Source organism: Uloborus diversus, chromosome 5 (genome assembly GCF_026930045.1).
Source record: "Uloborus diversus isolate 005 chromosome 5, Udiv.v.3.1, whole genome shotgun sequence".
NCBI classification, from domain to species: Eukaryota; Metazoa; Arthropoda; class Arachnida; order Araneae; family Uloboridae; genus Uloborus; species Uloborus diversus.
Window position 1 is genome coordinate 100,689,881 of NC_072735.1, and position 13,457 is coordinate 100,703,337.

The following is a 13,457-nucleotide window of genomic DNA, read 5'->3' on the forward strand; positions in this document are numbered from 1 at the left end:
TTTTTTTTTTTTTTTTTTTTTTTTGAATCTAACAAAATACCCATGAGATTAATAATCTCAACATTGTTTACATCATTCAAAATATAATCTTCAAATTCATCAAAAATGTACTGTGTAAGGGAAAAAAGTTAGGTAACAGAAGAAATTATAAATAAAAGTTATTTTATCAGACAATAAAAAATATCTTTACATTTAAGCATCAGAGTGTAATCCATTGCTTTGTGTTTGTTGTTATCATTAACCATTTAAATACTCTTATCAAGGAATCCTTATTGTTTCTGCATTATTCGGATACGACAAGGAAAAACTTGTTAGCAACTGTGGCACGAAAACTCATTCACGGTAAGAATTTATGCTTTTCATACAAATGGTCATTTTAAAATCATTCAGCAGTCATCACACGCAAAATAGTATTCTTTTCATGTGTACAAGAATGTTACTTAAGTAATATTAAATTTAAAATTTGGTAGAATATTATTGCATTTGTAATTAAAATACTTTGAGGTAGCAATACTTTTAGCGTAAGGGTAAACCGTTATAAAATATTATTCAGAACAGATAAGAAAGCTGCATTGTACAAAAAAAAAAAAAAAAAAAAAAAAAGAAAGAAAAAACATTACACAAAAAATAATTTTCATAATTTAAGGCGTATTGTACACTTAATAAAAAACACACAAACTAAGAGTTCATTGTTAATATGTTTTTATACTGAATTTTGTTTTTATTTATTATTTTCTACTCTCAAATGCTTTAGAGAGAAAATGTACATTATATCTAGTTTATTTGTTCAAAATTTTTATATTCCCGTCGTCCACAAACTAGTTGGTGCATTTAGATCGAAAATTTTGTCCCAAATTTGTTGCTGCGTTTACAAATACTGAAACGGAGGGTTTTAGGATTTCATTAAAACATTTTTCAGAGATTTCAGGGTGCTATCAATCACCTAGCCTTTACTTATCAAGCATTTCCTCCTGCCTTTCTTAATTCAGTGCCAAATAAGTTTCATAAATCCAGGACTCGTACACTCTTGTGCCATGCAGGGGCGTGCATGGGGGGGGGGGAGAATGGACATCTGTTGGCCCGGGCCCGAGCCTGAAGGGGACCAATATTTTTATAACTAGTGAATATGAAAAAAGGTGTAAACAATATAGGGGGACCGGAAAAGTCACTTGTGACGGGCCCCAAAATTTCTGTGCACGTTCTGCCTGTACCGATTAGGAACCGGATGCCACGCCCCATTTTGTAAAGAATCTGTTGTTGTTGCTTAGCACCACTAAGGCGGAAGTCCAATTTAGCTCAGACCAGCACATGATTTATGAAGCACCATCGAATAATATCTCGATAATTTTGATCCAAAACAAAAGCCGAACAACTCCTGGTTCTGAACCCTCAGATGTATAGATTCATTTGGTGGACTGCGGGACCACTACATATTTAACATGCACAAGTCCTCATGAATGAACACGGCGGATCTTCGACCGGCTGGCATCGAACCCGGAACCTTCCAGTTGCTAGCCCGACGCTTCACCGAACAGGCGAAGGACTCGTCCACTTTAATGTAGTTAGTAAATTGAAAATGCTAGGGAATTGCTTTGTCATTAAATATTGTTCATCAGTTACATAGCAACCTGAAAAGAGTTTCAAGTTAATAATAAGTTGTGCAATTCCCTACGGATGAGAGTCGTGATGGTTTGATTTGTGTATCTTCCTCAGATATGAGATTTAAATTCCTTGGATTTTTTTTTTTTTTTGCATTTTCTTTTGCATTAGATCTGACCTCCATGTGCTGGCAACCTAGACTTTCATATAGACGTTACCAACATTTAGTTTTAGAGTACGTGTTTACTTGGCTATCTTATGATACGAGGCAGTGAGCAGAAAAGGGGTGTAAATGTAACTTTGGAAATAATCGGTACAAATGGTAGATGAATCTCTCCTCTGTTTTCAGGCAAGATATGGTAATAGGTAGCTCTAGTGGATGCTGCTATACAGCATGAGTTAGAAAAATATTTGAATGGAAATCTACCTAGGATCTGAGCTTTAAACGCGTTTTACTAGCAACTTTAAAAAGTCCACTTACATACCTTTGCTTCTCACAGCCTCCTATTACTTTTTGGCCATGTTTTTGAGCGAGAAGGATTAAAAGAACGGAATTGCTGGACAAATAAATATGACATTTTATGCTGCTCTTTTTGCATAACATTTGAGCTAAGCAAAATTTACATTATGTAGCATTTGAATAGTTTAGGGCAGAACAACTCCTCGTATTTTGCGCTAAAGATACTCAAAAAAATCTCGTTTTGAAACGAAAATATCTGATTCTTTGGTCCAATATGTAAATTCTTTCTGGCATTTCTCTTTCACCAATTTGGCGCGATTTGTTAATGTTTCGAAATTGAATTCATGTAACCTTTGTTTTTCAGCAATAAAGATAAAAAATTTTGCTGCAGCGGATAGCCTATATTGAGGCCTCAGAGTAATTCAAACTGTAGCAGTAATTATTACTTTCACAATTATAATGCATGGTATGAAATAGAGTACCATTAAGACGTACACCTTACCACCAAGAAATAATAGCCGATGATCTAGTAACCCGCGTGTTTCAACAATGAAATTCGCGCCACGGCATGATAATTTGATAATATGTTTTGGTAATGTTTAACATGCAGGGAAATGCTTTATTGTGACAAGGCTGAACTCGATCCGATATCTTAACAGTTTTACTGGTAAGACTCAATTCAGGGGAATGAAGAAAAGAAAACCATTAACGCTATCTACTGGAGTTTAGGGTTAATCCACTGGTGTTAGGGTTAAAATTTCAGTTATCAAAAGATAACCAAACAGGCAATGGCTTCGTTCAAATGTAGAAGAGTTGAAGCAAATTTCACCCGTCACTCCTTAACGGGCAACTTTCTAGTCATTCGAGATTTATCAACTTTGGCCGCTATGCCTGAAATGAGTGGTTAAATTTTACTGCTGTTGTTTCTAGAATGTTTTGAATTAATTTTTAAATGTTCAATAACTCTCGAGCACCCTACAAAAGCTGTAAAAAATCCGAAACGTAAAAGATTATTTCCAGGCTACGTTACGGATTTCACTGATTTACACCAATTTCCTGTGAAAATAAGTATCTTTGAGATAAAGTTTCCAGAATCGCAAAAAAGTTGCATGAAAGCAAACCCTTACTGTTGCGAAAAGCGTTTTTAGCTACCGGTGTAAAATATATATTCAGCTCCTTTATTAGATGTTTCGCCTTCAGCTCAGTTAGGGCCTGCTCAGATTGACTGAGCCTCAATTGCAGACTCTGGATATTGTCGCTTTGCAGACAAATAACCGTTCAGCATTTGCTTTCAGTTCTGCGTTAGCTATGGGTATACTATTTGCTTAAGGAGCGCTCTTGGTTAATCCAGATTGAGCAAAGCTATTACAACAAACAAATCTAAATACTCCCTAAAAGATTTTGATATATTACAAAATCAGGACTTGCTTTTATTCTGATGATATCTGAATTCTTCAGAATGATACCAGGTTAATTTCAGGAAGGTTACTGACTTTTAGCGGGAAATTTACCTCATTCTTTCTTATTATGTTACTGGCAGAAATTACGTACATAAGTAATCTTTGCTTTGCAGGAACGTTTCAAAGTATTTTTTACAATGTATATACGTATTTCTTTTTTCTAATACTACCTTTATATTGATCAAAAGGTGTTATATTACACTTGTAACAGATATAATGCTAATTCTAGATGATTTTACTGTTGTGTTTCGTCATGTTGCCTGCACTGTTGGCAGCTGAATTTACTTGCCCAGATGGAACAAGCTGTCCAGATGGTAAAGAGTTTTTCTTTTTCTTTCTTTCTTTCTTTTTTGGTTTGTTTTAAATACCGAGGAAAGAACAATAACTTTCAGAGGAGATCCATACTTCTCTTATTCTTGAATGTACAATTCCTGAAAAAGGATTCCTTCTAATTATTTAACTTGAAATCTTTACAAAGCATAATTTAGTTTTTGACCAGGAGGTAAACAATATAGTACTAGGGGATCCTCTCCTGCTCGCTTCTCCCACCAGTTCGCCATCGGCGGTAACTGTAGCCGCCTGCGACGGGTGACACTTGATATTTTAATGCTTTTCAGTGTGTCTGGACATCCGTCCGGCCCCATAAGGATAAAGGGCTGTTCAGCTATCGGCCGTTCGTCATGTCCGCCCCGATTTTTCCACCCGAATCAGGTTTTCTTTGCTGGTTGCCATGACCGCAAGACTTCTTGGACGGGACCGGTTTCGATCAGAAGAACCTTGATATCTGACGGCCGTCAAAAGTAGGACAGCATTTCATTGGTTTTCGGCAAGCAGCTCGCTCTTCTCTTTTGTGGGTGAATTTAGCCACGTGATTGATGTACGGCGACCGTATGTGAATTAGAGATGAGACGGGCTCAGCCCGAGCCCGACAGCCCGAGCCCGAGCCCGGGCCCGAAGCGGGCTCGGGCTCTAGAACCGAAAATAGGTTTCGGGCTCGGGCGGGCTCGGGCTCAAGCACAGATATTCAATCGCCAATCTCCATACAAATTCAAAGCAAATAAACATTTTCCTACTGTGAGAAAATGAGACGAACATTTAATTCTGTTCAATCAATGTCAAATTCCCCCCCCCCCATAAAAAAAGAAATTAATTAATTAATTAACGCTTATTTATAGTGTTTTTTTTGCGATTACTATTGCAATATGTCATACAGTAATGCATTTGAAGTGGAGCATTTTAAGAAAATTTAGAAACTTCTGTTAATGAAGAACATTTGACGTAACATTTTTTATTAACAGAGAGATCATGTCAGACTGTAGAAGGCTCAGTTTTTGATACAAGAAAGTATCCTTCGGGCTCGGGCGGGCTCGGATTTTGGTGCGAGACAATATCACTCGGGCTCGGGCGGGCTCGGTTACAAATTTTCGGGCTCGGGCGGGCCCGGGCTCTCAAAAATGAGCCCGAACTCATCTCTAATGTGAATGCTATTTTGTTTTCGTCGGCAGTCAGTCTCGTCAAAAGACGGGATGGACGGGACGATAAGTGAACAGACCTTTAAAGGGGTAAAATAGGATGAATCGCTTCTCCTGGAATTACTGTATCAAACAATACCATTATTGACCTAGTAGGCATTGACAATCCGGAAGACATAGAGTTACAGACACACAGACAGACGTGCACATGATTATAGATAATTAGAATAAGATAGATGATTGCAGATAAGTAGCAAAATGTCAGTTTTCAGTTTAGACACGAAACGCGATATTTGTGATGGACTCATGGATTTTCCCCTACATAAGCTGAAATTCAATTCTTTATCTGTATGCTAAAAACAATTATTAAATAATTGTAATGGACATTAAATGTGATTGAATAGTTTCGACTTCGCAATACACATGCAGATCATTGTCTAAAAAAGTTTTCATGTTTACATTTATGGGAACTTAAATGAAAGTTTGAACTGAATTACAGTTACAAACTTAAAGAGTGACCTTCTGCTTCATTATTTTCAATTTAATTGCTATACAAAACTTACAGTTGCTATCACTAATTCGCTAAATATCTTCTCAGCCTTAGGCATTCCAGCTATTGGAAGAATTCCATATTTGTTTGCCTACTTTTTAGTAAAAAACAGAAAATATATATATAGAAGCATGTCTCCCTGTTCTCCAGGAAAACGCCGTAACCTGAATTCCCGCCAAAGACGCGACTAAGCACTGCTTGTTCCTCGCTCTTTCTTTCTATTGTCGATCACCTCGCCAAATAAAGGTGTGAAATTTAAGTGTGAACACATAAGTTTTAAGAATCATGCTGGTCCAAATCTTTCTGGAGGGCAACGATCACGTCGCAGCTCATAACAGTTGGATGTGGGAATAGGATTTGCAGAAACCTGGATATCTATTAAATCCTGTATATGCGCTACCGATTTTTCCTCTTTTTCCGACTGCGCCATATAAGCTATTGATAAAACGTAAGTGTTTATTGAAGCATTTACCCTTAGAATGACAACAAAAACTCATACAAAAGTGATTTAACTTTATGAACAATCAAATGTCACATCGAAAAGTACATTCATGGCAAATATTCCATATTAAATAAGTAAACAAACTAGCCTTGCCACTTAAAGAGTTTCACAAGTAATAATTTGACCTTATACTTATGAGAAATACTTTTATGTTTTCATAGTATTCATTGTATTTACACCCAAAGTTTCTTTTATTTTTTTCGCTAGGAAAAGCATGTTGCTATGGAAGAGATCAGAAATTCCAGTGCTGTGATATCAACACTAAGGGAAATAGAAAACTAATCCCGGGCGTAGAAATCGCAACAGCCTTTAATCACTCTATATTATCATCAGAAAAACAGCACTCTATCTTTTGTGACCTCAGCTGCGATGGTACATGTTGTGATGACTATTGTTGCCTTCATCATTACGGCGCCACTTGCTGCGCCGATCCATCACACTGCTGCCCTGCTGATCATGAGTGCTGTGACAATTCATATTGCTGTTCTCCTGGATATACCTGTTCCAGTTTTCTAGAGATGTGTGTGGCTGGAGCATCATCCTTTACATCTAGCCTGACGTCATTAGCTTTGCTATTGATTATTTCAAAAATATTCGTACATTAAATTGTTATTGAAAGAAAAGAATTGTTGTAAAGTGTTACGGACAGAAAATGCTTGAAAATGAGTATTGCTGATATATTACTGAAACGCAATGTTTTTATTTGGCTGGTGCAGTAAAACATGTAAAGTTGATCACCCTTGTAAGTCTAAGTTTACCACTTTTACCTGGTGCAGAATAAGTTCTATATATTGAATGAAACGACAACAACGTGTATAAAGTACAAATAAAGTATTAAAATAGAGTTAAACCTTCAGAAAACAGCTGTTTCGGGGCTGTCAAATGCAAGCCCCTTCAACAGTGCATAAAAGAAGAACAATTGTTTCCGGTTTGCATGTCTATTTACTTCGCATCCATAAATTTTTCGTTCATTTGTCGTTGTGGTCCACATTGTGAGGGCTTTTCTGTTCTTCGTTTATGCACTGATGAAGGGGCTTGCATTTGACAGCCCCTAAGCAGCTGTTTGCTGAGTTCTTAACTCTATTTTAATACTTTATTTGTACTTTATACACGTTGTACTTTTACTCATTCCATAGTAGTACAAAGTTTTCGACTGCTTTTTTACAATAAGTTCCATATTCTATACATCAACTCTATAATTTAACCACCTGTCTAAGTTGATCACTAAACTACTGTAACTAACTGTGTTTGACTTTGAAAAGTGACAACGTTGACAAGTAATCAACTTACACAGGTTTCACCGAGGCCTGATTATCGCACAGGCCCAGCTAGGCCTGGGATTGGGGCCCCATCTTTTCTGGGAGCCTCAAATTACTAAAAAAATATACATAGCATGACAACAATATGAAAAAATACGTATATAAAAAAATAATAATGACTTGTTAATTGGAAAAAAAATTTCTTAAAGTAGAAATGTTTATTCATTCTGCCAGTAGCAAATTTATCCTGTCAAAATTATGAAGGGCACCGATTCATAAATGCACGCATATGAAAAATGATTTACATAGTTCTGTGATAGACAGACAGGAGAGAAATGCATTCCGACAGGCCTCAAACCTCTACATCAGATACTGCATTCCGCTATAGAATCTTCAGGGGGCCTCTAAATGCCAAATTATCGTAGGCCTAGGACCTCACTTTTGGTTAGTCGGGCCTTGGGTTTCACTGTATTTTAAACTTCTTTTTGCTTATAGCCAAGTACAAATTGACTTTTGAAATTTTTAGCAACGAGGGGCTCATAACATTAATATACTATGTCCATGTTAAGAAGAAAATTAACACATAGGTTACAACTGATATTCAACTGAAGTTATGGTTGAACCTTCTGTACAACCAAAACTTTAGTGTAAAGCCTTAGTGAGCCAAGCCATTTTTCACATTTTCAATATTATGTAAATTTTGTGGCGTGTGTTTTTGAAAATCAGGGAGAGGTTTCCAAAATGAGGGAAGTTGTTAAAAAATGGGATTTTAACTCTCTGTTCAAAATAGCACCCCCATAAATCATGAAACTTTGGATAAACTGAGCGATAAAATTTAGAGCATATGCATAGCATTTAAGCCTCTTTGAGAGTAATCGGGTATGGAAGTTTAGATTGTGTGCCTGTTCGTTAGTGAATGAAATTATATAAGCAGCTACCCCAGGGGGTAGAAGGAAAGAGTGATTTCTTTCCCCTATGACTTTGCTATAGGTAGGTGACCGTAGTTTAGTGACAATCAGTTTAGAAGCTTAACAAGATCTACATCAATAATTCCCAACCTAGAGAAGCCCCTACATGGGGACATAAGAAGAATTTCAAGGGGTGTGCGGGGGACTTAAATGTATTCCAAATAATAATGTAAAAAGGTAAAATTTACTGTAATTTGCTCAATTTTAAGGTTGCATGCAAATATTTTTGACATTATCACTGTTGTTGAAGTTTATAGTGCAGTTTGTATTCACATATCCTTGAGAAACTGTATTTGTAGCTAGCAGGCGCAAAGTCGAGCAAGTATAGGCTTTAAAAGTAACCCGATGTACCCTTTTTTACAAGTTACAACTTAATGTTCAAAAAAATGGCAAGAGCAAATAGTGATTATCCTCTTTTTAATTTGGTTGGTTGTATTGGATTTTATGGCACAAGAGTCATGATAGGCTGCATTGCAACAATCTCTTTTCGATGTTGAGAGAGATGTTTGATGATATTGACAACTTCACCGAGGTCCTAGATTGCTTCCAATTTATTTGAATTTAGTTCTTTGATTTCATGCGTTATACTAAGAATACGTTCAAAATAAAGTTATGCGTATTGTATTAAATGTGTGTCGTATTAAATTTTCTTAACGAAATTATCTATATTTTTATTTACTAGACAGCTTCAACTATCCCATATAACTTCAGTTTCAAGTTTTTATTGTACTCTTGTATTGACCACATATGCTATTATGATGGGGGAAAGGTGGCGTGAGCTCACATCAGTGTTTAAAAGGGAGCCGCAGAACCTGAAAGATTGAGAATATTTGGGGGCACGGCAGTGCCCCCGCCGAGTCGAGCGCGAAGCAAACACTGCCGTACCATCCTTTACTGGAACCATTTCGCCGCATTTTCAGGCCCCTATTTGAGAACCTTCTGATGAGATTAGAAAGCAAAAATTTTCGTCACCCAGTAAGCTATAATCACATACTTAAAATCCGAAATTTCAAGTCTGTAGGTCATTTAGTTCCGAAGTTAAGCGAAAGCAAAGTTTCGCATTTATGACACTCCCTCACTCATGATCATCAAAATAGAACTAGTACTTCCCATAAACTCCGAGAGGTGAAATTTGGTACAGAGTTAGGGTTTGATGGCCACATAAAGGGAAAACTATAAAAACTAGGCTAATTGAAGATCTGGAGTGACCCTGATTAGAAAACACAAGAGCCCAACCAACTATTAGAGATCGACATACCGCCTTTACAAAAAATATTCAACTTGGCGGGCCGCTTCATTTGATGTCAAAAATCGAAAGCTGAAGTATCTAATGAAGAACTCTCAGGTGTATTAGAGATATGGTAATGCCCCCTTCTACTATTGGTACATAAAAAAATCGACTGTCATTGCAAAAGTCCAGCGTAGTGGGACACATCTTCTAATTTAATCTAGCCTAACTTTAGTCTACTCGAACATTACACAAATTAAATGTTTCTACAAAAAGAAGTGAAATCCCACCAAAAACATTCTGTAAAAAACTAGCCAAGTCTCGATGGAGCTGCTTGTTTATCTCTAAAAAGTAGTGAAATCTAGACAAAGTCATGACAAGTCTAAGGTTCCTTACTGCGATTTCTTTATTATTATAGTTAATGTTGTGTGACTTGGCCGTTAAAGGGTACACAAGGGTACAAAACCAGGTGCTCCATGACACCATTGCACCAATCTTTCGCCAGAACCGCTACCCATTGACGATGGAAAATTGCCACTTGGAAAACGTGTAAACAAAATTGACCTGTACCCACTAAGGTATAAAGAATGTCTAACGGCCAAGTCACACAACATTAACTATAATAATAAAGAAATCGAGTAAGGAACCTTAGACTTGTCATGACTTTGTCTAGATTTCACTACTTTTTAGAGATAAACAAGCAGCTCCATCGAGACTCGGCTAGTTTTTTACAGAATGTTTTTGGTGGGATCTGTTCTACAGCAAAGATATTCAATGTCCAAGATACTTATAAACCACATGCGATCGGCTGAAAATTTAAACTTAAACCGTTTAAAAAGAAAAATAATGCACAAAATATATACATGCGCTAAATTTATGTAAAATGCTTACAAAAGTGCAATTTACAACAAAATTCGCTTGAGTACAGTATTTATGGAGCAAATGTCAACACCATGGGGTAAACTGCACATCAGAAATAGCAGAAAAGATGAAATTCATTGCTTAGTGCTTTTAGTAGCCTTTCAGAAGGTAAATAAAAAACTAGTTGAAACCAGTTACACTGCCTTTGCAGAATGCAGCAGACCGGAGAGGAAAAATGCAAGATCAATAACATTTAAAAAACAGCTCTTTTCACAGTGTCATCTTTAAATCAATGATCTACGAAACATTTACATTTGTTTGAAAACATGTGGTTTCTTTATGTTTTTTAGTTTTCAATCACTGTGGTTTCAACAATCAAAAAGTATGGTAAAACAGTTTGTTCCTCCATGGCTCCATTTACCCCAAGTGACCATAGTTGTGAATCTCTCACAACTTATAATTAATTGATATGTGACCACGATTTTCTGAAATACTGTTTCGTATGTCTGTAATATCACAAAGCACATTATTATAAAAACCATTTAGAATTAATTTATCAGATTTAATTGAGGTTATTAATATTTAAAATATGTTTCGTATTTCAAATTGTTTTTCTGATACTTCTCGCTTAGTTAAAACCAGATTAAAAAAATACTTGAATGTATGACTCAAAAAAAGGGAGGGGGGGAATGCAGAGAGTTGTACTGCCGTGGTCAGGTAAACGGCAGTATTTCCCTTTAATTTCCCGGTTTACATTAATGTTAAAATTTTTGAATAGTTTATTTGAAATGTTAGTTTTGAACATGGTTTTCGTCAAGAGCTTTTTTCCAACCAAGTTTGTTGCAAGCAAATCCACCTTTAAGTAAGGGACATTTGACTAAAGACTAATTAACATTTGACTAAAGTTATCCCGTAGACGTTAATGGTAATTCTTTTAATGTTCATTTTAAACGTTCTTTTATGAACATCTTCTTCGTCATGAGCTTTTTGTAACAAAGATCGTCTCAAGTAAATCTGTCTTCATTTTTGGGATCTATACTGAACTTTAAATTTCCTCGTAGGCGTTAATGTTAAAAATTTTTGAATTGTTTATTTTAAGCTTTCATTTTTGAATGTGATTATTGTACAGAAATTTTTCCAAGGAAGGTTTTTTCAATCAAATTGTCCATTAAGTTCGACATCTGCATTTGCCTTAATTTCTTCGTAGGCGTGATAGTTTTTCCTTTAATTGTTCAAAATTGAACGAAAAACTGTTTCAAAATGAGAGTATAAACGAGGTGCCCCCATCGAGGTCTTTCGACAAAAAAAAAAAGTTTGTTTGAGTTGGACTATTCCCTCAAAAGTTATTGTGTGTGTGTGTGCGTGTGAAAGGGGGGGGGGGCAGACCACTGTCGTCTCGAGTACGGCAGTGGGCAGACAGTCAGATGCAAATTTTGCCTATTAGTAGAGGAGCTCATGATGCTAAACGTGGATTTACTCGAGCGTCGTTGGAATATTTTATACAGAAGATTTTTTTATACAGAAGATTCAGTTTGATGGTACAGTCATTGGTAGCCTATGACGATTATTTTGAGGCGTATGCTTAATTTGACAGCTATAAGGGGAAAAAATGACTTTTCTTGTTTTTACAACTTTGTAACATTCCCACACCCTTGCCTTACTCTCAAATCATCAGATTTTTTAAATGTACCCTCTTTAGCTAGTAATTAAACCACCTTATCTTAATCTGACGCGCATTGGACTCGGATCATTTAAATCTGACGACCTTTTTTTTGCTAATCTGACAGGCTGGAAAAAAAAAAACACACACACACACACACACACACACACACATCATATTGAAACCTTCGAGCGCGTCAGATTTCTATACAGAAGGTTCAGTTTGATGGTCTAGTCATCGTAGCCAAAAATCTGACGATTATTTTAAGGGGTATTCTTAATCTGAAAGCTTTTAGAGAAAATTGATTTCTTTTCTTGCAACTTTGTAACCCTCCAACACCTTTGCGTTACGCTCAAATAGTCAGATTTTTTTAAACGTACACTCTTTAGCTTGTAATTAACTCACCTTATCTTAATCGGACGCGCTTCAATAAATTCAAGGATCATTTTTTTTTCTTTTTTACTAATCTGACTGGCTGTCCTAGACGCATCTACCAACAAAAATGCCAACATTTAGTGTAAATATTCGACAGGATGTAAAGTATCTCCCCTATGTTTATCTGACGAGCTCGAGTAAATCTTCAAAAATACATTGGATTCCCCTTTTACCAATCTTTGTCGCCGAGTTCTGATAGTTAGTCATGTCGAAATCGGCAGATTATATGTTTTTCGTGATTCTTAAAAAGAAAAAATCAACCGCGCTCTTCAGATTTTCTAAATGTACACTCTGTAGCTTGTAATCAACCCACCTCTTATCTTAATCTGACGCGCTTCAATAAATCCAACGATCAAAATTTTTTTTACTTATCTGATAGGTTGTCCTAGACGCATCCATCAGCAAAAAAGGCCAACATTTGGTGTAGGTACTCTGTAGGATGTAAGGTATCTCCTCTATGTTTATCTGACGCACGCGAGTAAATCCCCAAAAACACTCTGAGTCCTACTATATCTCAAATCCCTACTTTCTAATTTCTAACTTTTCAATATTCATTTATTTACATTTATTTACATTTTTTTTTTTTTTTTTTGTTGACTTATACTTTATCCTTTTCGATACTTTACATTATTAAAAAGTTTTTCATGTCATTATCGTTTTATTTTTAACTTTTATGGCAAAATAGGGGGTTACCTTTTATGCCTATAGGATAATAAAAGCAGATGATTTTATTTAACAGTGAAAATATCTTTGTATATTGGCTTTTTAACCTGGTTTTTCTCATTTCTTGATCAATTTTCTTGATTTACCTCTCATTTTAAAGCTTATCGTGCAGGCTAATGACGAAAAATATACCCACGGTCTAAAAACTGTTTTTTCTGTCACAAAAACCTGTTTATAAAAGCCCCCTAATGAGTGTTTCGGTTAAATTAATAAATTTAACTTGCGTTTGACCGACAGAGCTGAGTGGCTCAATTGGTAGAGCGTTCGGCTGTTAACCAGC

General features: G+C 36.1%; 1 long non-coding RNA gene across 1 annotated transcript; it reads left to right on the forward strand.

Annotated features, from left to right (window-relative positions):
* Positions 1-262: 262 nt before the first annotated feature.
* On the forward strand, positions 263-6,867 carry LOC129222754 (uncharacterized). Its single transcript, XR_008580606.1, has 3 exons — positions 263-342; positions 3,749-3,833; positions 6,251-6,867. It is a non-coding gene; the product is annotated as an uncharacterized LOC129222754 (long non-coding RNA).
* The last annotated feature ends 6,590 nt before the right edge of the window (positions 6,868-13,457 follow it).